General features: G+C 34.4%; 1 long non-coding RNA gene and 3 other non-coding genes across 4 annotated transcripts; all 4 read right to left on the bottom strand.

Moving 5' to 3' along the window:
• Nucleotides 1–340: 340 nt before the first annotated feature.
• On the bottom strand, nt 341–27,048 carry LOC150103753 (uncharacterized). Its single transcript, XR_016548713.1, has 11 exons — nt 26,997–27,048; nt 24,899–24,948; nt 18,017–18,063; nt 17,431–17,460; nt 15,712–15,758; nt 15,089–15,143; nt 12,542–12,598; nt 10,784–10,822; nt 6,478–6,509; nt 6,018–6,063; nt 341–494 (listed from the first exon to the last, which is right to left on the bottom strand). It is a non-coding gene; the product is annotated as an uncharacterized LOC150103753 (long non-coding RNA).
• Nucleotides 6,136–6,214, bottom strand: LOC150103756 (small nucleolar RNA SNORD36). The gene has a single exon (XR_016548734.1). It is a non-coding gene; the product is annotated as a small nucleolar RNA SNORD36 (small nucleolar RNA).
• LOC150103755 (small nucleolar RNA snR60/Z15/Z230/Z193/J17) lies at nt 12,419–12,498 on the bottom strand. The gene has a single exon (XR_016548755.1). It is a non-coding gene; the product is annotated as a small nucleolar RNA snR60/Z15/Z230/Z193/J17 (small nucleolar RNA).
• On the bottom strand, nt 14,966–15,045 carry LOC150103754 (small nucleolar RNA snR60/Z15/Z230/Z193/J17). The gene has a single exon (XR_016548756.1). It is a non-coding gene; the product is annotated as a small nucleolar RNA snR60/Z15/Z230/Z193/J17 (small nucleolar RNA).
• Nucleotides 27,049–27,937: the final 889 nt, after the last annotated feature.

Raw genomic sequence — 27,937 nt, 5'->3', positions numbered from 1 at the left:
GTATGTAGAACAGTAATACAGCTCCTAGGAGCTGAGTTTCACACAAATACCAAGATAGTAATCAGAGCTTGCTCCACCCTTACTATGAGTTGCTTCAGTGTTGCACCACCCAGGTGCTTACGCTTTCACGCGATATCCCGTGTTCTCACTGAACGGCCGATCATGCGTTATCGCAGACTTCACTAACTAAATAAAAAAATAAAATAAATTTGGCCACCACACGAAATTCCAATTTTCAGCTTGGCAATGAACATTCATTTATCCACATCTACTAGAAGTTACTTAAAATTCCATTTAATTGTCCACATAAGTGTTGTCAGGTCAGCCATTAACATGCAAGTTTTTTTTTTTTTAGTTGTACTTTATTTAAATATACATAACTAGCAAGCCAATAGTAGAATGGAACCTTAGTTTCCATTATATTTACAGCAACTCATCCTCGTGCAGCTTTAACAATCAAGCTCCGTTGACACTGCTGTTCCACTTGCTTATAACTGAAAAAAAAAGAAGTAAAATTAAGTATATTCTGTATGTGAAATATATAAATGTATTTGGGGAACTATAATCAAGCAAGAAAATATGTCCTTATTGCTTATTAAAAATGTTTATGGATCTTTTCTGATAAAGCTGCAAATACTTAATAAAAGCAGTTTTTATTTCTTTACCAGCAAAAGAGCCCAAAGCATTTATCGGCATATAGGACGAGACCTAAATTTGAGGTTAAGCTTATGTCGGTTGTATAAGATGATCCCCCAATTTTTCTTGTATTAATGCAATGTTAGGTATTGTGTTATTTTTAGCATAGCATAGATTTAGTACTTACACAAATTACCCTAAATTGAAAGTGATTAGCCCCAATTTTAATTATTAATTTTGCATTATTTTAGGATTATTAAAATTATCATGACACCACATTAAAATGAAGTATGAAGCTCAATATTAAATAAGGATAAATTCAAATTACCAAGCAAACTAATAACTGTGCTGCTGCAAGAAAGTTTGGCATAACCAAGATAACAGAATGGAGGAAGAAAAGATATTTTATAATTGCAAGTCTGTCATTGGTTGTTAGAAATCAAATTTGAAAGAATAATAATGGTTAGGCAAGATTTTTAAGAGTATAGCATCAAGAGTTTGATACCTCTGCTTTGATTAGGGATGCACAAAAATAGTTAATTTATTAGTTGAATGAGTAGAAAGGCCAAATACCAATGATTACATTGGTATTTGGCTACCTGCAACATATAACAAACCCAACCAATTTGGAAAACCTCCCCTTATCTTGATCATTCAATAGAACCAGGTATCCCGAATAAGGTACCCTTGATGGATTTTTTTTTTCATATCAGAAGTATTCCATTCTTATCCCAAATAGGCAACAGGATGTGTTTTGAATGTGCAGAATTTTTTTAATGCCCAGCCGCCTCATCCTAGTCTATCTTACTATGAATTGAAACCACTGGAGAATAATAATTTAATTATTACGAAAACTGACAAACGGAAGGTTGTAGTTATTCAAGAGAATACGACAGAAAAACATCTCTATTACTCCGTGACTATTCAACTTGCAGGCCCCTCACAATTCTCTTATAGATAATGTATCTAAATGGGACGAAGATCAAAAGAAAAAACTTAAAACCTTCAGTTGTCCACCTATATTGTATGGTCTTCCAAAAGTTCATAAACCAGGTATTCTGTTGAGACCAGCTGTAGATTGTATAGGTTGTCCCACATAAAATTTCTAAATTTTTATCAAATTTACTCACTTCAACTAGAAGAACTGCTACTTACATAAAAAAAACTTTTGATTTCAAAAATAAAATTTTGGATATTATTAGTTTAGATGTTCCTTTATCTGACAGCATTGAATTACTGCAACAAGAATTTCCTTAGACATTGTAAAAATATTCAATTTTGTAATACATTCTGGTTACTTTTCCTTTAAAAACAAATTATATCAACAAATCAAAAGGAACAACAATGGGCAATCCTATTTCTCCTGCTATTTCCAACTTCTTTTTGGAGCACTGCACAATGTATTTGACATTTCACCTAGACCTACTCATTCGTTCAGATATGTAGATGACATTTTTGCTATCTGGAATGGCTCTTCTGATGAACTACAATTTTCTAAATTAAATGCACTTCAATCCAATGATCCAGTCAACCTAGAAGTAGAATTAAATAAGCAGTTAGCCTTTTTAGATCTTAATTCTTCATCAACCAGATGGTAACCTACATCTCTTAGTCTATAGAAATGAAAAAGATTCATACAGGCCATTATATGCTGAAACCCATCACCATTCAAAAGGCAGGAACTATTAAAACACTTGTTCATTGGGCCCACTCCTTTTGTTCTTCAGATGATTACAGAAAGGATTGCAATATATTATTTCCTCTTTATCTAATAGATATAAGATTCCTTCATCAAAGAGCTTTGAGTAGTTTGATCTTCCTATTCAAATACAGAAGAAACAATGCATATTCCTATCCCTTATATGCAAGGCATTAGTGAACGCAGCAAGTTTTAAAACCACTAAATATTTTTGTTACCTTTCAACCAATCAGAAAAATCTCCACCTTTCTCACTTCTCCAAAGGACAAGCTTCCACATCTCTTGTGGGTTATCTTATTTCAGGCAAACAGAAATATGCTTTTATTCAGCTAGAACACTAGTCTTATATTCAACCTGAACAGTCTGGACTTGCAGAGCATGCCATCAACAATAAACAGAGTTCATTGGAACATGACAAGAGTCCTTCACAAAAGTTGGTTCCTTGTGTAACAGCTTTATAAAGAAACATGTGAAACTTTACTTCATTCGCTTAACAGATCTGATGGTCTACGTCTATCCCCTTTGTGGGATAGCCGCATATTGACAATCCAACGTTTGGTTCTTGTTTAAGAACCCCCCCCTTATTGTAATGCTTGTACAGTTGAGTATGATTTATCTGTAAAAGCTGCTCAACTTTTTAAAAAACAAATTTACTGTTCAATGATTCATTTCTATCTTGCTTAGCACCAAGTTGTCACTTTAAATCACATATGGGCAACCCCTGGCCCTCTACTTCTTTTGATCCTGCCTATTTCAACGAAGTTTGTCCGATTCATGGTGGGAGAAAACATGGCGTGTTCTACTGACTCACATTAAGCTGACGTCATATGACTTGCACAATACACTAGGTTTTCTCCAAGGTCTCTTTCTCACTTTGACTAGCGGCATGTGTTACGTGTCAGTTCATACTTGTGCTTTGTTCTATGCCTGCGGTGTACAAGACAGTTCTGAATATTGCTTATAATTTTGGGACAATGGCAGGGGTCATTGCAAAAAAAAGTAGATGCAGAGAATTGTCAATTTCAAGAAAACTGGACGGAGGATTATTATTTTATTCTGAATAAAGGTTTGCCTGTATGTTTGCTGTGCAACAAATCTGTATCCGTCAACAAAGAATAAAACTAAGACATTTTACTTCGAGACATGCGGCTCACCCAAAAATTGATGGACAACTACGAAAAGATGAAATACAGAAGTTGGAGAACTTTGATACCCAGCAGCAAATGTTCAACAAGCAAAGAACGCAGCACCACAGCACTGTCAAAGCCAGCTTTGTGGTAAGTGGGAAAAAAAAAAAAAAAACGCTAAGCATTCTAAGTCATTTGGTGAAGGAGAATTTATCAAAGAATGTCTGCTTGATGTTGCAAATATAATATGTCCTGAAAAGAAAAAAAAGACTGAGATTATTCGTTTGTCGAGACGTAATGTTATCCGACGGGTGATATCAAAAAAAAGTTTAAAATAGAAGATTGATAGATTGGAAGCATTTTCAATTGCTTTGGATGAGAGCACCGATGCCTCCAATACAGCACAACTAGCTATATTTATTCGAGGAGTTGATGCAGACTTCAACATAGAAAAATTATTGGCTTCGGCCAAAGGAATAACTACCAGTGAAGATATATTTGAAAGTCACAATCTTCGAGATTTGGGCTTAAATGGAGTTCACTATCTGGCACTGATGGAGCCCCTGCAGTGGTTGGTTTACAGAAGGAATTTATTGGAATAGTTCACGAAAAAGCAATAGAACTACAGCTCCATCTGGAAAATTTAACAAATTTTCACTGCATTATCCACCATCCACCAACAAAATGTGTGCAAAATCGATTAAATCCACAAATGTTATGGAAGTTGTAGTAGCCAGTATTAACTTTATTAAGTCACGTGCAGTTAATCACCGCCAGACCTATTTTCGGATTATGAAGATGTGTCTTATTATTGTGAAGTGAGGTGGTTGAGTAGAAGTAAAATGTTAAAACGATTTTATGATCTGAGACAAGACATTGCAGATTTTATAGACATAAAAGGAAACAATTAATCAAGTAAAAGATGAGTGGGTGTGATTTAGCATTCCTTGTAGATGTCACAGATACCTAAAGAAACTGAATCTTAAATTACAAAAACAAGGACAATTGGTTCATGAACTGCATGGACATGTCAAAGCTTTTTATAATAAACTAAGATTGTTGGAAAGACAGAGCTAAAAATCATTTTCCTACTCAGCAACTCAAAATATCCCTCAAAATTGTTATGGAGACGATTTGATAGAAGAGCAATTTGATAGGTTTGCCAACTTCAAAAACAAAGACTCCACATTCGCTATATTTGCTCATCCGATGGATGCTGATGTAAATAATGTGCCAGAAAAGTTACAGATGGAACTTATTGAGCTCCAGGTGGATTTAGTGCTAAAATCACAATTTAACATTGCTGTGATGGATTTTTATAAATTTTATTTGGTGGAAGAAAAATATACAAATTTATGCACCTTTTCAAGAAAAATCATTTGTCTTTTTGACAACGTGTGTGAACAGTTTTTTTGAGGATGAAAGACAAGAATAACGGACGAAAACCTTGAAAATTCTATGCGATTATATTCAACCTAAACAGTCTGGACTTGCAGAGCATTCCATCAACAACAGACTGGTTCCTCATGTAACAGCTTTATAAAGAAACATGTGAAACTTTACTTCATTCGCTTAACTGATCTGATGGTCTACATCTATCCCCCGAGTCTCGTAGTTGAAGTACAAGGCCAATCTTCACATTTAATTGTCATTCATTATATTTATGTAGAGCTTTATACCAAAGCATTATATTACCATATTTTCCGGTGTATAAGACGCAATTTTTTAACTTAAAAATGGGGTGAGTCTTATATAATGAAGGTAAAGATTGTTTCCTCTTTTCAAAGTCATATGCACTCCCTTTTATGTTCCAAGATCTGTCTTTGTATGCAGTTAATGGTGCAATCAAATTGATGCGTGGCCTTCTAGCACGTCATTGGCTAAGAACGGGGAGCCCCTATTCGAGTTTCACAATCTTATCCGAGTAATCAGTATTGAGATATTTTGTGTTCAGTTTGATATTTCCCCGTAGATTTTAGTGATAAAAAAAAAAAAAAAAAAAAGGCAACATTCATATCAAGTTACAAAATGCAGGTTGTAAAATATGCGGAAGAAAACCGGAATTGGGAAGCTGAAAGATATTTTTGGACCTCCACCTACAGAAAAAATTATTAGAACTTGGCATGGTCAGATTTTGTACAATTTGCATAAAGAAAAGCGCGCGTAATGTGGAAAAATTGTGAAGTGGCCAGAACTAGAGACCGAAGTTTTGAAATGGGTGCATGAAAATCGGCATCACCATTTCAACAAAAATCATTCGTACACATGCAGTCAAAGTAGCCTGTGAGCGTAACACTGAAGATTTTAAAGGTTGTGCATCATGGCATTACCGTTTCATGAAACACAGTGGACTTTGTATGCGTACAAAAACAAAAATCAGTCAAAAAATGCCAAAAGAATATGAAGACAATTATTTCTATATTATAAGAAATTAATGATGATAGAGAAGAGTCAAATGACAGTGACATGGGTTTTGCAGGTTTCTGAAAGGTCAGTTTATATTAAAAATTACCTATTATTTTATCCATTTTTTTTTTTTAAATCATAAAACTCACCTCCGAGACTTCCTCTTGTCCACTCCTTACTGTGGTTGCCCTCTTTCTGAAAGAAGGAAAAACATTAATATTTATGCAATTAATGATATGAACAAGCATAAATTGGCTGCATGACCTGTCTGCTCAGTGTTAAAAAGCTCGTTTTTTAAATGTCTACACAAGTCTTCAGGTGAAGAAATTCAAGAGCATCACTGCAGAATTCATAAAATGCACCATTTTAATACCATACTTCCAAATAAAATAGCAAAATTGCACACTCCCTATTACCATTTTTGCTATTTGTTTATGAAACTGAATGAACTACTACTTACAAAATTTTTATTCAAATAAATGAGTTGATGATCACTTAATATCCAGTGAATTTCTTAAACATGCACCACACACAAAAAAAGAAACTGGAACTTGACCGATAACATTTATGATATTTCTAGTTATTTAGAAGCACTTAAATCACACTTACCTCATCAGGCAAAAAAGATTGGACACTAGATTCTGAAAAATATATAAAAAAACTAGTGAGATTTGAATATTTAAATTAAATCTTGTTTGAAAAATAAAAAAAAAAAAGAGTATCAGAAAAAAATTATCAATTACTTCATTCTTCTCAGAGACAGAGCAAAAGCTAACATCATTCAACTCTTTCAATAAGATTTTTCATTAGACTAATAAAATATAAATATATAATTATATAAATGTTTATAAAAATGCCTTGTCAAAATAGTATTCTAGAAACCAATAGGCAGGATATCTCTTCAAAAACGGAATTGGCAAAACTACTTCTTTGCCTGCTTAGTTGACTAAATGATGAATTTCATTGTTCAGTTTCAGACTACTTAGTCTGAAGTAGATTGAAATAAATTAAAGTATGTAAAAAATAATGAACTGCTAACCAGTCCTTCCCATTCCACATGAATGGGAAGGACTGGTTAGCAGTCCTTCCCATTCATTATAATTATAACTCTTCATATAACTATTAATCTTCATTATAAATGATAATTTTTAAAATGTACTTGAGTTTATCTATTTCACTTGCAACTCAACTCAGGCCTACCAACTTAAAACTTAAATATTCCATTTATATTCCAACTTTGTATTTCTTTACTTATTTAAGAATGTTCACTTAACTTCCTCTTCCCAGATGTTTGGTGCACAATTCCAATGCAAATAGTACACGCAGTCATCCTCATGGAACACAACATCTGTTGATGTTCCAGCATGTTCACTAGCTCCTAGAGTTAGTGAATGAAAAAACATCCATATTTTTGGGAATACCATGCATAAAGGAATTGTAACATATAGTAGAGCTAAGGTGTACATAACCCAGAAAACTTTCAAACTTTCGAAGTGTCTACTAGGTGAAGCTCTAGTCCAGGGGTTCCCAACCTGAGGTACCTGTACCCCAGGGGATAAGGTGAATAGCAGGTAAATAAGTATATTACGCTATTAATATATTCCAAAAATCTCAAAAAAAAAAGTCTCAACACAGATATTATGTTATCAACATTTCCAGGCTATTCCATGTTGGTAGTATCTGTCAGCCACACCAGCAATATTCCAGGTGTCTTCTTTTTGGACACTGACACAGTGAGGTTGCATCCTTTTTTCTCACTGCAGGGTTCAATAACTCAAACTTCCCAGTTAAGATTCAAGATAGCTAGTGAAATTGCCAGATCGGCGTTCCCTCGAGGCTTGCATCTGCACATGACGTACTGTATGGTACACACTCCAACTGCTTCATTTAGGCATGCTCACAGTACACATGCTTTAGTGATAAACAGGTTAGCTAAATAATATTTGCCAACTAAATTTTAATCTAATCGTTAGTAGCTTAGTTTATTTTAGCCTATTCTAAAAATGAAAGGATAGATCAAGATTTAAATACATTAAAATATTTATTTTTTAGCTAATTTGGTTAGATCAGGATATATATATACACATACATATACACACACACACACACACACAAACCCAAGGAATGACCACGCCAAAGAAACGTTACCAAGATTCATGTGCAATATGGTTTTACTTTTGTGCTTGACAAAAGTGTGCAAAAGCTGCAGTGCCTCATTTGACCCAAGATATTCAGCAATGGCAGTATGAAGCCATCAAAATTGAGAGCATCTTCAGAATGTTCATTCAACATTCTAACAGTCAAGAGTCCTAATTTAGAATAAAACGAGCACGATTTGGTAAGAATATCACATTTCATGACCATGGATTTATTACCCCGAAGAGGCCAGTTATTGCGTCGCATTGAGGGTCACCAAAGAAAAGAAACCACATACAATTGCTGAGACATTAGTGAAGCCGTGTGCTATGGACATGGTTGAGTTGATGTGCAGTAAGGAAGCAAAAGAAAAAATTGCACAAATACCATTAGCAAATACAATTTGTGGTCAGATTCGAGAAATGTCAGAAGACATGTGTATGGGTACTGGAGGAAAGAAGTCTGGCAAGAAGTAGTTTACAGTTGGATGAATCAACCGATGTCTCTAATTGCACACAGCTTGTTTTTACCAGATATATACATCAGAATGAAATATGAGGAATTTCTTTTTTTGTAAACCCTTGAAAGAAACAAAAAGGCAGTGGACATTATGAATTTGGCGAATGATTTTTTTGATTCAAATGGCCTTTCATGGGAATTAGTAGAATATATTTGTACTGACGGTTCTCCTGCTATGTTGGGGAAAAAAAAAATCAGATTTCACCGCATTAGTTAAAGAAATCAACCCAAATGTTTTTACAAGCCATTGCATCCTTCACCAGTATGCTTTAGCATCTTCCACGTAATTTGAAAGCCGTTTTGGATGTTGTTGTTCAAGTTGTGAATTTTATCAAAGCAAAAGCATTGAATCACTGCATGTTTAAATCTTTGTGTGAAGAGGTTGGAACAGATCATATTATACTGCTGTTTCATATATAAGTACAATGGTTATCCAGAGGAAATGTTTTAGGAAGAGTTTTTGAACTTAGTTAAATTTCTAATTGATCTCTGCAATAACAAGAAACTCCGAATTGAATTCCAATCAATGAAGTTACAAAATTTTTGGTGTACACTTGGAGAAGCATATCCCGGTATCACCAAACGTGATTACATGGCTATAATTCCATTTATAACAACTTATCTGAATGATATATTCACGTAAACACAAGAAAGATATTTATTTAACCAAATATTTCTATTTTTAACGATCTATTGTTAGTATTCTAGCTTGTATTTTTTTAAACTGTTCTTGTAATACCACTGAGGATGGTCTGCTATTTCCAGACCGAAATATTTGGTTAAATAAATCTTTTTTGTGTTTACGTGAATATATTAATCTTATGTCACAAGTATCCTTAAAACAGCAAACAACTTATCTATGTGAATCAGGATTCTCAGTTCTGTTTTCATCAAGTCCAAAACAAGAAACAAACTGGAGTCTGAACATATACAGATATGATATACAGGTATCTATTTCAAAAACTACCAAAAATAAAACTGTTGGTGGATAAGAAACAGAATCAAGAGTCTCACTAGTCTATTTTACTGCAAGATTTTACAATTTTATGAAAATGTAATTGATCAGCTCAGCTCAGCTAACGCCTTTTTATTCCCGTATACGGGAGTAGACGAGGCCATTTAGCCCTATCTAACTTTTGGAGACTGAGTGGGCAGTTCAATCTCCACTGGTACCCAATCAGAGACAGATGGCCCAAGGCTATCACTAATTAAGCGGTATGCAGTGAAGAGAGACGGCTCAAATGTGCCGCCATCTCGTGGTCCCTAACCTTAACACAATATATTTAATGTCTGAAATATATGTGGGTTCTACGGTCGATTTTCTTGAGTTTACAGGACGAAAAACCCGAGTTTCCGGGAGGAAAAACATGCTTGCCCGTGTCAAAGATCGACTAACTCGGGAACCGGTCGAAAAAAGGCTTAGCAAAATTTCCTCCAGTCGCCGACTAGACTCGAAACCAAGTCTTCCTTCGTGCGGCCAAGCGAGGCGGATGTAATGTAATTGATTTATTTACCAAATCAAGCTTTTATGGAAATTTAATTATAATGAATGGGGGGGGGGGGTACCAGATAATTTACTAAAAGCCAAGGAGGGTACAGGGACCAAAAAGGTTGGGAACCCCTGCTCTAATCTCTCACTAGGCAGTGAAATTCATCTGCCCACATGATGACCATGTCCATAGCAGGCTAGTGATTGACAACCACTTAGCCAACCCAAGCCAGTAAATTGCACTATAATTTCTAATATTCAAAACATTTGAACATGTAAACAAAATGAAAATTTTGGACATTAAATATACTGGTTTGAGAAAGCAATACTGATGAGCAAGTAGACCTACAACCCATAGTGCCTAATCAAGCTGGATCCACGATTATCAGCTCCATGGGGAAAGAAATCCTTAGGCTACCTTCATTTCAGATCTGTCTGTGAAATTAAACATGTCTGTGTGGACATGGAAATTGTAAAATTTCCAAAATTCTGGAAAATTGTTTAATCTAGATTGATATTACTAGGAATTGCCAAGTGAAAATCTGCAGAATCTCATTCTCTTCTAATCGCATGTGGCATTGTTTCTTTATATTCTTATATATTTGTAATATTTACAAATTATATGAATTCTTTATTCTGGAATGGAACAGTTTGTTAAAAGACTTCCTTCGTTATACAGGATTTTAACATTTACAATAAGAGGCCAGATATTGTGAAATTAAAAACTTATATATGAAATACAAAAATCATGAAAAACTGAATTAAGCCTACCTCATAATCCATGAAGGCAGTTCTTGTTTGATCTTTATTCTGAATTCAAAAGAAAAAAAAAAAAAATTTAAAAACTAACTGAATAAAAGTGGTTCAGACACCCATTACCATCACTAGGGTATTACACCCTTCTGGTGGAAACCACGAATGCAAAGGAGAGTATCATCATTACCACTTCATCTTACTATAAATTTTTCATCACTATTTTTATCTAACATCAAGTTTAATAAGCTATCAATATATAGTTTGACTCAAATGTTTACATTTATGCAAATGAACTTACATCCTCAAATCAGCTGTCAACAAAAAAAAAAAAAAAAAAAAATTCAAAAAATTCAAGTTGGTATAAGTCGCATTCAATGAATGCGACTTATACCAATGGCCTTGTGTTCGAATTTAGCAAGACAGTCCGTTATTAGTAAAGCGTGCATTTAGACGACGTTACGGAAATGATCCACCACTGGACAACATTCGTCGTTGGTATTGACAATTTCAAGAAACAGGGTGTTTATGTAAGGAAAGAGTCCAGGACAACCACGCACCTCAGAAGAGTGCAACGAATTCAAGAGGCTTTTCAGCGAAGCCCACTTGTCGTGCTAGCCGAGAACTTGCCATCCCTCATGTGACTTTGGTGTGTGTTACGTTTGCTTATGAAGCCATACAGATTGCAACTGGTGCAAGCTCTTCGTGTAGTTGACAAAAAAAAAAAAAAAAAACATATCTGTTAGGACATGGAGGATGACACCTTCGTACAAAGGTCGATTTTTAGTGATGAAGCAACCTTTCATCTAAGCGGTAAAGTTGTGTCACAATATTCGCATATGGGGACTTAAGAACCCACATTAAATTGTACATGATTCAAGTTTTTTGCATGTTTCTGTTAGAAAGGTTTATGGCCCTTTCTTTTGAGGAAAACACTGTTATAGGAAACTCCTATCTTGAAATGCTGCAGGACTGGCTATTTCCACAACTGAATGAAGAATCTGAAGATCACATTTTTCAGCAAGACTGAGCACCACCACATTGGAACCTCCAAGTTCGGTTTCTAAATGAAACATTGTTGGATTGGAAGCATGGGACCCCACGGCTTGGCTTCCAAGATCTCCAGACATCACACCTTGCAACTTCTTTTTATGGGGATACATAAAAGACCTACATTACCTGCTGACTTGGATGAGCTCAGAACCAGAGGCTGCAGTAAATTGTGTTACAAAAGACACTCTCAGACGCGTTTGGGATGAATTCAGCTATTGGCTTGATGTTGTCCGTGCAGCAGGTGGAAGGCACATTGAGCATTTGTAATTGTGGTGAGTGAAACTTTACTGTACCATATTTTCATTATTAAATATAATTATTTGAAATCGGGTCATTCTTTTTGAAACAACCTGTATAATACATAATTGATTGATGTGAATTGACAAAGGAAATTCATAATTCAAAGACTCATCTCCTAGAGACAGGTTTGGGATAAAAATTAAATTGTTTCATTTCATGAAAAAATTCTCTTTCAAAACTATATTAAATCTTTTTTTTTTTTTTTGAAGTAACTATGCCTGCATAACTGTGCTACAAAAATCTTAACCAGCCATCATTTTAGCATAACTAGTTAAAATTAAGTGGCATTAAAGAAAAATTGTGGTGCATCAGATAGGAGCGAAAGACATTTAAAAACATCAAATTTATCAGATGAACTATTATTTCATCATTTGCACCTGATAATTTGCTTGAAAAAAAATAAAAATAATCTGCAAACCTTACCTTATGATATATTCCAATCTAGGAGGTGAGAGAAATTCATTTCAACTTCATTCCAATCTACAAGGCAAGAGAAAAATCTTAATTATTGTTAAAACTTTAAGCTATAAGGTTTAAATCTTAACATAAGTGATTAACAGTGATTCAGACACCTATTACCATCTTTAGGGCAAGACCCTTCTGGTGGAAACCGCGAATGTCAAGGAAAATTATCATCATAACCACCGAGCACAAAAATCAGTTTAAGATGTATGCAAAATGTTAGCAATTGAAATCTGGCCTTATGGGTTTAAAAAGTAAACTTGTTACTTTTTGCAAGCTTATAAACCTTATAAGTTACAAGTTTACTTTTCAACAAGTTATTTGTAAACTAAGAATATTATTGTATTTTAATTTATCATGTAGACAACTAATTGTTAAACAAATTATCTGGAATTATTTCTGTAAAACAAATTATCTGGAATTATTTCTGCAAAGATGACAATTCTTGTCATGTTTGCCAATGTAATGTCAGCAAGCACACTTGCTGACATTACGACAAAACATGTGCACAGATAATATGAAGCATGGTAACACGCCATGGACTTGAGACTTTAGGCCTTACTTCATACTTAGTCATTTATTTTGTAACTGTACCACATTTTCAGACATCATCGTTGCATCACATTGATGGCATCTATGTTGTTCGAATGTAAATTAACTACTTTGTAAAATGTTAGATATTACCAGTTTACCTATTGCGTTTAAAAAGAGAGGAAAAACAGTCAGCAAAAATCTCAACAATTTGTGAACAAATAATGCTAACAGACTTTTGACAAGACAGGACCAGTGTGACATCATCACACACTCCAGAGTGAAAACAAAGAACGAAAAGGATATTTAAGGGGCTGAAAAGGGAAACCCAGGCCGGTGTTTAGTTCGCATTCAGCGGCACAGGAAGAGAAGAATTGATGGCTCGGAGCTCGTTGCTGGAGGTTTGGTAGTTCATGCCTTATGACCCTGATGAGTTATTGGTAGAGCTTCTTCAATGTCTACTGGAAGTTTCCTAGGCACGTCTGACAAGTGCATCCCGCCGCATAGCTGACTGCGATCCCCGCAAAAATCCAGATACCCACTAGCATAATGAACAGGCAGCTGTTCATTATGTAGAAGGAAGGATGGATATTGTTTGCTACTCAGGCCAAATTCAACCACTACAGTATACAGAGTATAGAAACTTCCAAGTGAAGGAAAAGATTTGAGATGTCCCCATAGAAACTTGCACATCATACCACTCTTTCTTGGAATGTAGACATGTAAGAATTGCATGTTAAGTAAGTCTAGGAGAAGCAGTTGTTTCACACTATTTGTTGAGAACGTATTGTGTAGTACTAGTGTTAGGATTGCATGAACACAGAATGTGCTTGCTTTAGTTGTGTAATGATATTGCTGGAATAAGCCATGCTTGGGGGAAGTTATTCCCCACTATTTGTCTAGTTTGTAACAATTTTTTTTAGTTAGAATAAAATGCTTTCTTTGAACAAAGATTTGATCTGATCATTGCCAATGTCCTATCTTAAAAAAAAAAAAAAAAAAAAAAAAAAAAATTAGGGACCTCTGTGTTGATTAGATATTGCCATGATTCACTGTATGGTTAAGAAGGTTTTGGCTAAGATCTTATAATGCAGTCAATAGGATTTTAATAATTAAATAAAAAACTACACAAATATCAAAATATTTACACTTCCTCCCTCACTAGTGGCCCACCTTTGCAATATGCCCTTGTCTGCATACAATCAGTCCACCTCAATTTCCTACAGTTCAATAATATACATCTCTACTTCACTACATAAAACTGACAACCACACATCTTTGCACATACTGCAAGTCCTTTATCACTTTCATTGCCCACTCATCCCACTTTCGCATCATTAGCAAAATCCTTTGCTAATGATGCGAAATTAGCACAATGTTTTGTATTCTGAGAGAATGAACTGGCTGAACTCATTCAATGACCACATATCAATGTATGGTAAACTAGGTGTTTACTAAACTAGATAGTATATCTTTTTGAAGTAGCTATGTCTGCACAATTGTGCTTCCCATTCATGTATAGTCTTAGGTTGACTACCATGATGTGACTCGGTTAACTACAGGCATAACATGTGGCAAGGACCCTATCTCTTCCACATAGTAAGTATTTGACTAGTCTGTGTGTTCACGGGGGCCAATTTGCTGAGGGACGAAAAACCAGTTTCCAGGTGAAAAAACCCTCTACCTCCATATGAGAATGGCTAACTCACCTTTAGTCGAAAGAGACCAGATAAAAGTCCCTCACATCACAGATGGAAATCTAACAGGTCTTTCAGACCACTTCGTCTATACCGACTGAGCTACACTGGTCATCATTTTAGCATTTTAGTTAAAATTAAGTAGTGAAGAAAAATTATGGTGCATCAGATAGGAGCGAAAGACATTTAAAAACATCAAGTTTATCAGATGAACTATTATTTCATCATTTGCACCTGATAATTTGCTTGAAAAAAAATAAAAATAATCTGCAAACCTTACCTTATGATATATTCCAATCTAGGAGGTGAGAGAAATTCATAAACTTCATTCCAATCTACAAGGCAAGAGAAAAATCTTAATTATTGTTAAAACTTTAAGCTATAAGGTTTAAATCTTAACATAAGTGATTAACAGTGATTCAGACACCTATTACCATCTTTAGGGCAAGACCCTTCTGGTGGAAACCGCGAATGTCAAGGAAAATTATCATCATAACCACTGAGCACAAAAAATCAGTTTAAGATGTATGCAAAATGTTAGCAATTGAAATCTGGCCTTATCACAGGTTTTAAAAAAAGTAACCTTGTTACCTCTAACTGAAGGTAGAAGCTTTTTGCAAGCTTGTAACCATATGTAACAAGTTTACTCTCAACAAATTAGTTATTTGTAAAACAAAGAACTAATTGTTAAACAAATTATCTGCAATTATTTTTGCACATGACAAAAAGCACTCGCTGACAAGCTTTCCTCACATTCTGTAACAATGGTAAGTTCCTTTCTAATAAGAATGGAACAGTCTAAGATATAGTAATAATGTAAACTTAATACTATGTACATTTTATACACCACAATTCTGTATAATTGTGGTGTATAAAAGAGTTAAAAATTTGAGTAAAACTTGCCTGGTTATCTCCTTGTCAATGTCTTGCTAATAGTACATCAAGTACACCTATGGAAAAGGAATAAATGTAATTAAAAATTTGGAATAATCAAAGTAATAATTTAAAATAAATAATGAAAGCCTCATTTTACTTGGTGGTTTGTGTCATCATTCACACTCAAGAGTAGCAAATAATGTAATCATTGGACTTTCATAATGCTTAGACAATTCAAATTTGCATGCATAAATTTATCAATGTTTTTAAAGTTCTACAGATCCCAAAAACGTAGTACAACCTTCCAATGGCCTTTTTGAATATTTTATTTAAAAAAAATTGTAAATTTTTTAAAAATAAAATATAGCCAAGATCTAGCCATATTAAATGTAAAGACAATTCTGATGCTACCACACAATCTACCTGATTTCACAGAAGGATCTCAAGTTACAGCCTTCCACCCACCCAGAGTTGATGCCTGTGACCTTTTAGCCAATATTCATTATCGCAAGTGTAGATTTTATGATTTAACACTTCACAATATCTTCTACTCCAGTTCATCTAATTCTATTATTTCTTATTCTATTCCTGTTATGTGGACCATTCTAATCTCCAAGGCTCCTGGTAAAATGCAACCCATTTTCCTAAATGCCGATCTCACTTCCATAGCGAACCAATGTTTTTTTTTTTTAAGGCATATAGAGAAAACAGGCAATCTTTATAACAAAATGCTGTTTCCTTATGCAATTCTTTTACTTATTGTTTTTCCTTAAAAGCAATTGACCAAGTTATACATAGTCCTCCAAAAGAATGGTTTCAACTAGACCAATCTTTAAACCTTTTTTCCTGCTTTAGCATTTCCTGAGCTTCATTTTTTTGCTAGAAGAATGTCATTTGCAATTTATCAAGTGATTCCGATACCAATCACCTGGCATCTGATGTCAATTCCTTATTTTTCCATGAGATGTTTATTAACAGAAAATTTGAGTAATATAGGAAATCCAAATTCCTTTCTCATGTTCTAAGCACTGTGAGTGACTGTGGCCTGTAGTTGTAAACTACTGACTGATGAGAATCAAAAGCTTTAAAATATACAAATACAGATTTGCTTTTTTTGTTGTCACTCTTAACCAGGATTGAGACCTAGGTAGAATATTGTGCAATTCCAGATTTGAGAATGCCAAATCTGGGATGGCACACCAAAACCTACAGCCAAAATCTGAATACATTTGCCTACAATTTCTTCTCGCTGACTCCCTCTTTCACCACAAGTTTCTGCATAGGCTCATTGCATGTTGCTCCACTGAACTGCCATATCAGGCAATTAATTTATGATTACTTGCATACCGTTCAGCTCAATTCAAACTTGTCATTCTGACCTTAAAAACAAAACAGCCTTCCCTGCAAACTTCAAATGGACATCAAGATATTCTAGCTTAGGATTTCTTTACAGTATAATCACTCGCCCACATTATTTTAATCAGAACTGAGAAAGTCAGGATTTCATGGTCATCAGTTTATTTAAATAAATCTGAAAATTATCTGATTTATATTCAGATAAAAAGGAATATTATTTTGCATTCAGAGTAAGGAATGGATAATGAATGAAGCTACTATCTGAGTTTCAAACCATAAGGTAGCTGCAACATATTAGCAAAATGTACTCCATTAAATCTTATTAAGACCCTAGCACTGATTATGAAAGAAATATATACTGTATAAAACAGTGACAGATTGGGTATTTACCTCAATTTATTTCATCTGTAATTTCAGCACCTATAAATGAGAAACTGATCAGTAAGTAATTTAAAATGCAAATAAAGACAAGCATTAATAAAAAAATTCTTGCTCAGAGATCTTGGTGGTTGTGTAGTCAGTGAAGTCATAAAAAAATTATCATCATTTGCAAGATATCCTGAATTAATGAAAATTGATCTTTGCTATGTATACTAAATGTTTCCAGAAAAGCCAATCAATTTCACAAATTAAACATTTCTTAGTTATTAACCACTAATTATTTAATGGAGCACAGAAATTTAGCCTATAAAAAGGCATCTGGGATTAAATCGAAACCTTTGATCTCTTAAAACCTAAATTCCAATTGAAATTTGAGTTTAATCAATATCAAAGATTATCTTTGAGGATAAAGAACAATTGAGGTTAAAAAAAAAACCCCAAAGTATAGCAATCCTTTCCTGAGAGTGCAAATTTGAAGAACAAGATACTTTCATATAAATCAAAGGTTTAAGAAACTAACAGCAGAAATACTGCTAATAAAAATACTATAAGTAGTATTAGCAAATTTAATGCTAGTTAAACAAGAAAAACTTACCTAAATATTTCAGTTGCCATCCACAATATTTCAGTTCCCACCTGGAACTACAAAATACACATCAAGAAGAAGAAAATAAAATAAAGTGCAAAGTTTATAATAGTAATAATAAGCTCAGGGTAAAGCAGTGGTAGAAAGATTCTGCATTAATATCAGATAGCAAATACCTCATCATAGCACAAGTGGTTAGTCTAAAATGAGTGAACTGGAGATAAGATTTACAATGTAAGATTAAGTAATAACATGCAAGTTACTATTCACTGCCATTCCAGTTTTATTACCTCTATATTTCACTATTAGCCCCAACAAGGTGTACTAATGCTTTACAAATCTCCCCACCAAGTAGCAAGTTAATTTTTAGCCTTGTTCTAAATATTTTTTGCATAATTTAATTTCATTTTAAAACATCAACATTCTTAAAATTAATGGCTTGATTTTCATTTGGTGTCAATTCATTCATTATCAAAATAAAAAATTTATATTATTATCCCAAAACCATCTCAAATAGGTATGCAGCTATAAGTTTATGCTAATAAGCTTATTTTCAATTAACACAAATTAGCTTTCATAAATTGAGTGAACTGAATGATTTTCTATGCATATGAAAACTGCTGTGCCAGCAATACATGATTCCAAAGATAACTGGCTACAAGCATGCTAGTTTTATTTTATCAAATATGTAGAAAGAGGCCATAATTGTTTCATGAGATCTCACTTTCAGAAATCATCCAAGTACTATGAGCTCTTTCCAAAGAAAGAATTTTAAAATATTGGAACATATGAAATTGCCTTTGATCAATGTATGATCACTTATGAAAATGAAAGATATAAACATAAACATTGCAAAATATTTAAAAATAACAGGAGTAATTAACTCTATATTTAAACCAAACCTAGTTCAAAAACAAACCAGGCTAAAAGTATACAATACATTAGCCCTACCAGTCTTAATGTATGGAAGCGAAATCTGGACAATAAAACAAAGATTAACAACAGCAGAAATTAAGTTTATGAGAAAAACTGCAAAGTATACCCTATTTGATCACAAAAGAAACAAAGATATTATGAAAGAATTAAACCAAGAACCAGTAATTGAAAAAATTAAAAAATATAAACATAGATGGATGGAACACATTCAAAGAATGAAAACAGAAAGATTACCAAAACAAGCCTTAAAGTACAAACCACTAGGAAAAAGAAAATCAGGACGTCCTCTTAAATGATTCAACGATGACTTCTAAGGCCGGAACAGGCCATACTAGCCCTAAATCCTTGATACGAATGATATGATGATTATCAAACTCCTGCCATGTACCCTCAAGGGGTGTACAGATATATATATATATATATATATATATATATATATATGACAGTACTAGATGAAAAATTTATTACATTACTAACTTCCTATCTACAACATTCCTCCAAATCATGGTGATGCGTATGATGATAAAATTGCCTTTTAAACATAGCCAATTATAAAGCTAAATAAAAGTTGAGCAGCTCTCAGATGTGAACTGTAGACTAAAATACACAAAGATTATTGAAGAAAAAATGAAAGAGTTTGAGAACAGGAATCAAACCTTGGAGATTCAGTGGCAAGCCTTGAAGAAAACCCTGATTGATTCAGCCAGAGAGGCATGTGGTGAGGTTGTCTGCAAGGATAGAATATTCAGGCAGTGAAGGAAAAGAAGAAAGCATATCAAAAGTTCTTGGCAAATAAGTCAGCTTTTGCTCTTAGAGAATAGAGACAAATGTAAGAAAGCAAAACACTGTAAAGTAAAACAAGTCATGGGAGGACTTTGGCAAGAACATAGAAAATAAATATCAAGAAGGTGGCAAGATATTCTTGGGGGTTATTGAATAAGTTTAAAAATGGAGGAAAGAGTACTGTAAAAGGAGTTTGAGATGATAAAGGTGACATGAAAACAAGAGAAAAGATCTTGAAGTATGGAGTAATTACTTCGAAAAACTGCTAAACGAAACAAGCAGTGATAGCAATGTTTAAAAAACAACCAGCATACAGGCAGGAATATATATCCATACTTGAAGTAACAAAAGCTATCAAAGGCTTAAAATGTGGAAAGGCAACAGGCATAGATGATATATGACCAGAAATGCTGACGTATGGTGGTATATCTTACAGTCGCTGCACTGCATAATTCAGAAAGCCTGGACACAGGGACGAATTCCCGATGATTGGAGTAGAGCTCTCATAGTACACATATATAAAAAGGGAAATAAAACTGAATGCGAGAATTACAGAGGTATTTCCCTACTGAGTGTTCCTGGCAAGATCTAAACAAGTATACTTGAAAAACGGTTGAGAAAAATTGTGAAGAACAAGCTAGATTCAGGCCAAATAGAGGCTGTCAGGATCAGATCTTCACTTTGACAAGTTGAGAAAGCATGGGAATATAACAAAGATCTGTATAAGTTGTCATATGTCTTGGCACCATGTCATGCCTGGAAAAGGCATGACAAGGTGCCAAGACAGAAGCTATTCAATACACTAGTTATATGGTGTCAATGGGACATTATATTAAGCAATATTTCAGTTGTAAGTAGGCAGTTAGAATTGAAGGAAATACATGAAGATGGTTTAATGTTATATCTGGTGTGAGAAAAGGATGTACATTATCCCCCTCTGTTATTCATTATCTATATGGATCACATTATGAAGGAAAGTGGTATTAAACATGATATCAGAATTGGAGATGTTGTTAATATCAGCTCTTTGCTTTATGCAGACGATGTTATATTTCTAAATACATCCACTACAAGTTTGCAAGATTCCCTGACTATATTGAATAACTGTTATGGTATGAAGGCCAGCATTAAAAAGACAATGAAAATAGGCAGAATCATTGAAAATGTCAACTGGGTTGTGAACAGGGAACCTGTGGAACAAGTGAAACATTTCAGCTACTTAGGCACAATTTTTAGTGAAGATGGTAAATTAAATATGGAAATAAACAGAATCAAAGCTGGTATGGTGGGAAGTCAATTGAATAAATTCACATGGAATAAGAGAGAAATTAGTCAGAACACTAAATTAGCTGTATACAAGACAGTGTTCAAACCAGTTTTAACTTATGGATCTGAGAGCTGGGTCAGAAGTAAAACCCTTGACCAAAGACTAGAGACCACAGATATGAGGGTCCTGAGAAAGATTAGAGGCATGAACAGATGGCATCAATTGCAATATATTAAAAACGAAGATATTAGAAAGAACTTGACATTGTTGGCATCCAGGAATGCATTAGCAGAGCTAATCTCAGGTGGTATAGTCACTTATGGGCAAGGAAAGATTAGCAAAACAAGTGTTCTCTGACAGGTTGGCAGGAAAACGACCCAGACCAAGATATAGGTGAATTTATACAGTTCAATGTGCCTTAGACGATAGAAATATAAGATCTGATAATGATAATATTGTATTCTTGACAGGTAACAGACTGATTTAGAGGAAAATGGTAGATAGGAAGTTAAGTAATGATGTAAATTTTTCATGTAGTACTATCATATCCTGTAAACCCCTTGAGGGTACATGTCAGGAATTTGATGAATTCAGTAAATTCTGAATTCAAAAAGTAGTAAAACAGTATCAAAATTATAGGCTTTACATGAAATGTAAAGGTTGCATATCATTAAACAAAAATTAGTTAATCAAATGAAGAGAAATTCATGTTTACATAATTCTCCAAAACTAGGCTGCAATGTACTGACAGATTAGAGAGCAAAAAACAAGATTTTCATCCAAAGACTGGTAATTGGTTAGCAGGCAACAGTACACAAACAGGAAATAAAAATAAAGAGAAACATGCCAAATCTTACAGTTATTGAAGATTTGGCTGTTATGAAATCATTATGCATCACCTTTTTGCCAAATACAGAAAATTTTACAGCAAGTAGAAGGGAAGAAGAAAATTTTGTGCAGTGGTATTTATGGAGGCTTGCTGGCATAAATCTCCATTAAAAAAAGTACACTTTTAAGATGTTGCATTGTGGTTTTCACCCAAGGTCATGTAGGTTTGCTTTTTCTATTTTTAGAGTCTAGAGGCCTGAAGTGGCTGGAAAATGTTCCAACATTTTCCAGCCACTTCAAGCCTCCTAATAAGCAGGATTGTTTCATTCCAGGTAACAAAATTGATCTTTCACCTAAAGACAAAACTTCCATGCCTACAGTAGGATCTGAACCTGCAGTTTATTGGTTGGAAAAACTGCCATGTACTATAGGTTGACCTCCATCTGTTGCAGATTGATTTCCCCATAAAAAAAATAAAATAAAAGCCTGTGTAGCTTAGTGGATGTGGCATTTGCACACCACGGCACTTGGCCACACAAAGGAAGACTTGGTTGAGTCTAGTCGGCGACTAGAGGAAATTTTTCTAAGCCTTTTTTCGACCGGTTCTCGAGTTAGCCGAACTCTGGCACGAGCAAGCGGGTTTTTCCTCCCAGAAACTCAGATTGTCCTGTAAATTCAAGAAAATCGACTGTAGAACCCACATTATTTCAGACATTAAATATAGTGTTAGGGACCATGAGATGGCGGCACATTTGAGCCGTCTCTCTTCACTGTGTACCGCTTAGTGATAGCCTTGGGCAATCTATCTCTAATTGGTGCCAGTGGAGATTGAACTGCCCACTCAGTCCCCGTATACAGGAATAAAAAGGCGTTAGCTAGCTAGCTGAAAAAAAAAATAGGCCAGCAAATTTCTCACCTACTACACAATGGTAGGAAATAACTTCCCAGTCACAGGTCAGGGTATAAGATAAGAATGAATGAAAAAGGATGAATGTTTGTGTACAAGATTTTATAGCTATTAGACCAAGTCTAAATAAAGTAATGGCTTAGCAAGAGGGTAAGTCTTCTAAGACAGCAAACTCAACAAGCAGATGGTATGCTCAAGGTGGCATAAATATCAATGGCAAATCTCTTTCTGCAATGGAACTTGTTTTGGCCTACTTGTGTGGGTCTCATGGAATGATTGTATGAAAACTTTCCTACAATCTTCCTAATCTCCCTTGGGATTGGGGTGAACAGCTGACCATTGCTAACTTCAGAACTTACTGCAGTGCCTGGCATTATTCTCATCACTGTCATGTTTGTATGTCATTTCCTCAGTTCTGAGGAAATGACATACAAACTTCACTGCATTTTTACTACTTGAATTTCATACAGAGTCTGCCAGATTGATATCAGGCAGCAATTCGTACACTTTTCTCCTAAATATGATTAATTACAATTCAAACAAATTAAGTTGTATAAAGTAAGCAAATGAACATTTGCCAACTTTGGCGATTCCCTACCAAGCACCTACTTTACTATACCAACTTCACACTTAGCATTAAGAAATGAACAGAGCTAATATTCTTGATGATATTTTTTTTTTTTTTTACATTTTTCTAGCATGTGAATGATTTGTAGTTGGTAAATCTAATTAGAAAATTAGATTAGATACTTTCATTACCCAATTGCCTTTCCTGCAAAGTGTTTAAAGGGGACTGCTATAAACCAGGAATAAACCATATTTCCATGTTCGAAGAATATTTCAAAAGGAGAAGGGAAAATAAAAAATAAAATTATGTAATTTTAAATTTTTACCATACTTTCTAATGAAAACAAAAAAAATGTCGTTAGGTTTTAGTTAAAATGTACATGAAGAAAAAAAATACCTTACAATACAAATGACAAACTTATTTACACAAAACAAACAATGAGTGTCAAAAGTTGATGTTTGCTTTAGTAATATTACAAAAATTAAGTAATATATTCAATTTTTCTGTTTTTTTTTTTTTTTTTACATTTTTCTAGCATGTGAATGATTTGTAGTTGGTAAATCTAATTAGAAAATTAGATTAGATACAAGTTTAAAAAAAGACATGCATCAAGATCAGTTTATAAACAATGTAGAATGTTAATTCTTTCTAGCCCATTCATCACAAATGTCTTTCCTGTGATCTGCACACACAAAAATGTCATACAACAGACTTTGGTTTTCCAATCCTTGGCTCAGGACCTGAAATCTAGCTTGCTTCTCTTTTGGTTCTGGAGATCGCTCAGCCTCAGCAGGACCAACATTGGTGCCTTCATTGCCCTGGATGTTCAGATCTTTATGATATTCATAAGTTCTCTAGACTGAGTCAGTGGCCGAGTCAGTCTCCTTTTCACGTGTGGTATCGTAAGATTCAAGCCCAAATTCTTGTATTGGCACCTAATCATCTTTCTTAATTGCTGACTGGAGAATTATCTGCGAGTTGATTTCTGCTTGATCCAGCATCCCATAAAAATAGCACAGAGGCCATCTTCTGGTTGAGGCTTTTTGTGTAGTTACAGCCATCTGGTCAAAACTGTCAATGCCACCTTTTGTGTTGTTATAAAAAAGTAACTTCTGGGTTGCTTAGAGACTTCAACTGTCACCTGTAGATTGATAGAAATAGCTGTGGTACCTAACACAAAGTTAACACACACATGCTCACCAGGGTATGCTATCACCCCAAGTTTTACAGAACACATACTTCATGAACTACACTCACTCATTGACTGATGTGGAGAACAATTGTTGATCAGAGTATAGCTGGGTGGGGGGAAGCCCTGTGCACATCTGTGACTAATTTGTAGAAGAAAATGGAGTCACCTGGGGTAACACATCACCCAGGGGAGCATTGTAGGGTTAATATAAAATGCTGTAAAAAAAAAAAACAGCTTGGTGCTGTGTTTAGCATTTTATTGCTTGGTGCTTAAATCAAAAGAATGCTGAGGGCAAATATCAGGAGTTAGGTTAAAAAAATAAATAAATAAATACATGCAAATTCTAAATGGCCAATTTAAAATGAAAACCTCAGACAGCAGCGAAAATTTGCTAACTGATGTATATTTACCTGTGATTTTTGATCCAAGTCCACCCCAAACCAGATATGCATCTTTAATCCTGAAAAAAAAAAAAAAAAATCCCACTGTGAAGCTCACAAAATATTTGAATGATCAGAAATGTATCATTTGTTTATGCCTCAGAGACCTAGGTACTAATAAGTTTTCTTCACTTGTATCTGCTATTTCTTTTAATCACTGGCAATTTCATGTATGAACCAAATTAAAATAAACCTAAAACTAAAATGTTGAAATTAACATACTGAAATTGTGGAGGACTAATTTAGCTTGATCAATTAGTCAGTTTTAAGGAAAATCAAGATAAAGAAATAAGTAGAAGAATAATACAAAGGAAACAAACATTTTGGTGGAATAAAGATTACTTGTAGGAGATTTAGCTATATACTTTAAAAAAATTAATATATGCATTATTCAGTGTTTACCTATGGAGCAAGACATGGATGACAACTAAAATAACAGGTTGCATCATCTGGCCCAAAGAACAGAGCAGAATGCTCCATATAACAAAAAGAGATAGAATAAGAAATGTGACATGGACTTGTGCTTGAGCAAATTAAGCAAAGAATTACTCAATTGCAGATATAAACAGTGTTTTAGGTTTTATGCAATGCCATCTATGGCAGCCCAATGTCACTCGAATTTCAAGTGCACTCTGTTTTACCTGGACTAAAAAGTGAAAGACCATACTTTGCTGGAAAATCTATGGTAAGTGCTACTTACAACCACTCAGTACTTGCCTCTGAATCCTCTCCACCACTTCCACATCCCCAAGAAACCAGATTTGAGCACAGTAATCCAGATGTGGACATATCAAAGCCCTATAAAAAATTACAACTTATTTCTACTTGTTAATGTGTTCTTCACTAGCCTAATAATCTACTGTGCAACCTTGGCAATGCTTTCTAAACTCTGCCTAGCTTCACCCTAAGCCTCTTATTTCCTGGAGTACAGTGCCATCAATGTGATGAACGGCTTGTAATCTATTTATCCCTAACAACAAAACGTTTGCCCATACTGACAGCGTATTTAAACCATCCTGCAAGCTCTCCACATTGCCTTGATTATCATACTAAAATCACTTTGCTTTAGCCGATTCTGCCCCTCCATATAGCACTTTTTGATCTGTCTGGCATCTTATCCACTTAACCAGTTTTGCATAACAAATTAGACTTGAACTACAAGCTCTAGACACGCTTCCAGAGTTGTATCTCCAGTGGCGAGAAATGTATAACATATGGGCGGAAAGGATTCACAGTACATGTTATTTATTTTCACAGTACTAATGACAACTCTGAATTTTAAGAAAATAACTTATTTGCTGATAATACATCCAGCATCTTCAGGGCAGTTTGTTACAGTACACAAAACAATTTGTTTTACTAGTGGGACTAGTTTAAAATAATAAAATAAAACAAATATTTTTACCATTGTGCCGTCGTCAATACCGTGAAATTAAATAACATGTATAAAACAAAGATTGGATATTAATTTGCTGGTAATTTCAGAGTCCATGCAACCTATGTCCTAAAATTATCCCAAAATTTCGGATATAATCGGCCCTAATACACATCGACGCGACACTTCAAGAATGTTGTTTTCACCTTCGCAGTCAGCGATTGTTATGCACATGATCGTGGAGCGGAGGTTTGCTGTTCGGCTTTTTATAAAATATAAAATAACAAAGATAAAGAAAAAAAAGTGATATAGAATATAGAAAAAAAAATGAAAATAGTATAGTTAGATGTTTACAAGAAAATTAAAGTTCTTGTAAAAAACAGTAGAAAGTAGTTACTTTCCGTAAAAACTGAAAGCTAAACATAAAATTCAAAATCACTATTATGAATTTGGATCTAGCTAATAAATTTCTTCTCCACAGCCATTTTAAATTTATCCACTACGAACAATAGACATGCACGCACGCTTGGTGAATTGAGCTGTGACCTGCTTTTCGTAGTGGTATTAATTTTACAAAATATTTTTTATGTAATCCTTAAACAAAAGAAATGCCAAATATTGAATGGCTTTCATTAGGAATAATCTTTCCATTGATTAAAATCAAATATATATCTCGTATACTCGATAACTCACCGTTCGCTAACTCCAACCACGAAACAACGCGACAGACCATACCAAAAAGAAAGACTAAATGCTAAAACGAACTTTATAACTACACGGCGCTGAACGATAATTCATGCCCTCTTTCGGAAAACATTTTAAACATACATCCTCTGGATATAAGAGCATATACGTAATTTGGGATTCGAAGAAGCTCCATACATTTTTTCCCCAGCTAGCATATAGCATTTAAAGCTATTTATTTTAAAACTTTTTTTGAATCTAGTTTCATGAGCAACAGTATCAGAAATAACAGGAAGAAGATTTTGACATTGGATACTGGAAGTAGATAGAAGTTACATGCATTAGGGAGAATTGGCTGACAGCGCATGATGAAGTGAAAGCGATAGAATGTGAAAGGTTTAATATTTTCAGGAAGGATGCTGATAGCAGATAAATTGCATGAAAAGCATGCGGATGACAGTTCATATCATGCAATCTAGTGCGAGATTGCGGCCAATAGGCCAAAACATACTGGGTTGCTGCTATAGGGCAGGAGATGCTAGGAAGATATGGAAGACATACATCAGCAAATTAGCACCACAAGTGCAGGTCGAGTAATTATTGGGGAACTACAGCTATCGAGACAGAGTGAAAGCTCGCATGGCAAGAGGGGAATGGAATTTATTCACCTGACATGATTATTCGAAGTAGCATGAGGCCGAATGGGCTATCGGTGTTGACCTTATCGTAGAACAAGAGGAACTGTCCATAACCAAAGTGGCCACATTGTCCCCGATTGGGAACAGTGTGTTAAAAACAAAAACAGTAAATGATTAACCATCTCTATTAAAGAGAGTAAAATATCATCTCTTTTTTTTTTCCAACGATGTACCAATTTTGAAATTACTTTTCTTAGAACCTTATCATTCTTATGCCTGTCTTTTTATTTAAACAAATTTCCATATTTAAAG

The sequence above is a fragment of the Typopeltis vanoorti genome, chromosome 8, assembly GCF_054136105.1.
Source record: "Typopeltis vanoorti isolate ZY-2024b chromosome 8, IOZ_Tvanoo_1.0, whole genome shotgun sequence".
Lineage (NCBI taxonomy): Eukaryota > Metazoa > Arthropoda > Arachnida > Uropygi > Thelyphonidae > Typopeltis > Typopeltis vanoorti.
The sequence above is the reverse complement of the archived record's forward strand: the minus strand, read 5'-3'. Positions and strand labels throughout refer to the sequence as shown.